This window comes from Elephantulus edwardii, unplaced genomic scaffold (genome assembly GCF_000299155.1).
Source record: "Elephantulus edwardii isolate Elephantulus edwardi_28Jun2011 unplaced genomic scaffold, EleEdw1.0 scaffold00204, whole genome shotgun sequence".
Lineage (NCBI taxonomy): Eukaryota > Metazoa > Chordata > Mammalia > Macroscelidea > Macroscelididae > Elephantulus > Elephantulus edwardii.
In genome coordinates this window covers 4,579,115-4,582,951 of record NW_006399954.1, presented here as the reverse complement: position 1 = coordinate 4,582,951, position 3,837 = coordinate 4,579,115, and the positions used below count along the sequence as shown (strand labels likewise).

At 45.7% G+C, this 3,837-nt stretch overlaps 1 pseudogene; it reads left to right on the top strand.

Moving 5' to 3' along the window:
- The first annotated feature begins 2,370 nt into the window (after positions 1 to 2,370).
- LOC102845510 lies at positions 2,371 to 3,611 on the top strand (annotated as a pseudogene).
- Positions 3,612 to 3,837: the final 226 nt, after the last annotated feature.

The window sequence follows — 3,837 nt, the reverse complement described above, 5'->3', positions numbered from 1 at the left end:
TGTCCTGTAGAACTCCTGTGTAGATTATGTTTCCCTTTCTGGCCGGGTTTTGCTGGTTTTTACCTGGAAGACGCCTCTTTTTGCTGTTATCCGAGGTGACCTTGCCCAGTGCCGCCTCCTGTCCTCCCTTTCTGGCCGGGTTTTACTGGTTTTTACCTGGAAGACGCCTCTTTTTGCTGTTACCGAGGTGACCTTGCCCAGTGTCGCCTCCTGTCCTCCCTTTCTGGCCGGGTTATTATTAATAAAATGAATAAATGTGGTTCCTGTTCTTTAAGCAAGGTTGAGATTGATTCCTAAATTAATTCTTTGAATCCCTTTTGTTTCTGGACTTAAGGTGTTTCCCAAATTTGCAATGATATGAATACTTCATTTTATTCTTTGTAGAGACATTCATCCACAAAAATAAAAAAGCAAAAAGAAAATTCTATCATCAAAGGAGCTTATCACCTTTCTTTGGCTTCTCTTTTCTAAGCAATTTCTCCAGGTGTTTTTTAAGGGTTCCTCATCATAGTTCTACTGTGATAATAGAACCCAAGACACTAACTCTATGATTATCCAAGAAAAAGTCAAGTTTTGGGGAATTCTGATTTGCTGTCGATTTTCCACTTCATATAGTGATTTGAGCGAAAGTGTACAAGGAAAACAGTTTTGTTTAGATAGTTCACATACTTTGTTTCATGACATTGATTACAATGCTCACAATAGAACAACTTTTTTTGGCACTTTCTTTCCCACATTTTCTATTTCTTCTTTATCTTCTCTTTCTCTGAACTTATCCCAGGATCAGTATTGTCATTTTGATCTTCTAATCTTATTTGTTCTAAGAATTGTGTGCCTCCCATGGTTACTGATCAACCTCCATACCTGTTCTCTCTTTCTTTGGCTAAAGTTGCACCATAGACATGAGCTCAGTTCCAGCCCTGATTTAAGTGTGACCATAGTCTCAGAGTTTCCATCATGTCTATCAGATTCCTTGTTGCTGTTGTTGCATGTGCCTTTGTGTCGCTTGCTACTCATAGTGACCCTAAGTACAATAGCCCTAAACCCTGCTTTATCTTGTACCAATCTTATTGTCTCCAACCCCATTACCCCAGTCACTGAATCAATCCATCTCATCGAGGGTCTTCCTCTATTGTGCTGTCCCTCTACTCTCCCAAGCATGACATCCCTCCTTATAACATATCCAAAGTATGTCAGATGAAGCTTCAAAATCTTTGCCTCCAAGGAGCAGACTGGTTTCACCCTCTCTAGGATGAACCTGTTTGTTCTCCTAGCCATCCATGGTATAGTCAATACTCTTTTCCAGCACCACAACTCAAAGAAATCAATTCTCCTTCTACCATCGCTAGTCATTGTTCAGCTTTCTGATGCATAGTAAGTAATTGCAAAGACCATGGCCTGCATCAGTCACACCTTAGTCTTCAGACTGACATCGTTGCTCTTCAGTACTCTGGAGAAGTCTCTGATAGCAATTCATCTTTTGATTTTCTGGCCACTGGTACCAACAATGTTGATGGTGGAAGCAAGCCAACTGAAGCTGTTAACAGTCGCATTCTTTTCATTATCTATCATAATGCTGCCAGTTGACCCAGTAGTGAGAATCTTTGTTTTCTTGATATTGGGCTTAAATAGGCTGCAGTGTGCAGCAAGCACTTCAGGTCATCCCCTGTTTCAGCAAGCAGGGTTGTATCATTTATGTAACACAGAATGTTGATCAGTCTTCCTCCAATCCTGATGCCATATTTCTCCTCATAGAGCCCAGCCTCCTGGATGATCTGTTCTGCAAATAGATTGAAAAGGTATGGAGATAGGACAGATCCCTGGCAAACACACTTCCCAATTTTGAACCATGCAGTATTTCCTTGCTCTGTTATCAGATAAATAAGCTTATTTATTTTAAAACAACAGTAACAACAATTTTGGTCTGCATTTTGCTCCCACTCTATTCAGAATCTTCTGTTGTAATTCTTTTCAGAGTCCTCAGCAGTGGTAGCCTGGTGCCCTCTAGTTCTTATGGTCTCAGGGTCATGAAGGTGGAAGTTGCTCAGATCCATTAGTCATGCCTTTGAACCAATTGTTTCCATGCTTTCCCATTTTGTTAATTCCTTTTTACTCCATATTTGAGTGGTGAGTGTATGCCTTATGGACTGCAGTACACTTCTTACTCTTAGCCCTTCAGAGCTTCCTATAAATACGATAAAGAAAATATATAATGCAATGGGAAACATAACCAAGGGAAAGCAAAAATAATATTAACACAAATAAAAACAGGTATAAATACCCTGCTCCGCTGCCTGACGAGCGCCCAGACCTCAAGTGGTTCACTGAGATTCCTGAAGCCGGAAACCTACAACACCAATTCCGGAAAAGATGTCCAGCAAGGGCTCCGTGGTTCTGGCCTACAGCGGCGGCCTGGACACCTCCTGCATCCTGGTGTGGCTGAAGGAACAAGGCTAAGACCTCATTGCCTACCTGGCCAACATTGGTCAGAAGGAAGACTTTGAGGAAGCCAGGAAGAAGGCCCTGAAGCTCGGAGCCGAAAAGGTGTTCATTGAGGATGTCAGCAAGGAGTTTGTGGAGGAATTCATCTGGCCTGCTGTCCAGTCTAGCGCACTGTACGAGGATCGCTACCTCCTGTGCACTTTTCTCGCCAGGCCCTGCATCGCCCGCAAACAAGTGGAAATTGCCCAGAGGGAGGGAGCCAAGTATGTGTCTCATGGCGCCACGGGAAAGGGAAATGATCAGGTCCGGTTTGAGTTCACCTGCTACTAGCTGGCCGCACAGATTAAGGTGATCGCCCCCTGGAGGATGCCGGAGTTCTACAACCGGTTCAAGGGCCGCAATGATCTGATGGAGTATGCGAAGCAACACGGAATCCCCATCCCGGTCACCCCCAAGAGCCCATGGAGCATGGACGAGAACCTCATGCACATCAGCTATGAGGCTGGAATCCTGGAGAACCCCAAGAACCAAGCACCTCCAGGCCTCTACACAAAGACCCAGGACCCTGCCAAGGCCCCTAACACCCCTGACATCCTTAAGATCAAGTTCAAGAAAGGGGTCCCCGTGCAGGTGACAAACGTCAAGGATGGTACCACCCACCGCACATCCTCGGAGCTCTTCATGTACCTGAATGAAGTTGCTGGCAAGCATGGCGTGGATCGTATCGACATTGTGGAGAACCGCTTCATTGGAATGAAGTCCCGAGATATCTATGAGACCCCAGCAGGCACGATCCTTTACCATGCTCATTTAGACATCGAGGCCTTCACGATGGATCGGGAAGTGCGCAAAATCAAACAAGGCCTGGGCTTGAAATTCGCTGAGCTGGTGTACCACTGGTTTCTGGCACAGCCCTGAGTGTGAATTTGCTCGCCATTGCATTTCCAAGTCACAAGGAACGGGTGGAAGGGAAGGTGCAGGTGTCTGTCTTCAGGGGCCAGGTGTACATCCTCGGCAGGGAGTCCCCACTTTCGCTCTATAATGAGGAGCTGGTGAGCATGAACGTGCAGGGCGATTATGAACCAGTTGATGCCACTGGCTTCATCAACATCAACTCCCTCAGGCTGAAGGAATATCATCGTCTCCAGAGCAAGGTCACCACCAAATAGACCAGCTTACAATGAGGAGCTGGGCCTCCTCACTCTGCCAATTCCCAAGTGCAGACGCTAATTGTTGTGATAGTTTGTAATTGTGATTTGTTCTCCCCTGCTGGCAGCATCTTGGGGGCGCCAGACCCCAGCTTTGTTCCCTGTTCCCCCATAGGCTGCAAACTATGGTCAGCAAAAAAGGGAGAGTGGGTGTGTGGGGAACTACAGTGGGGAGCAGTAAAATGAC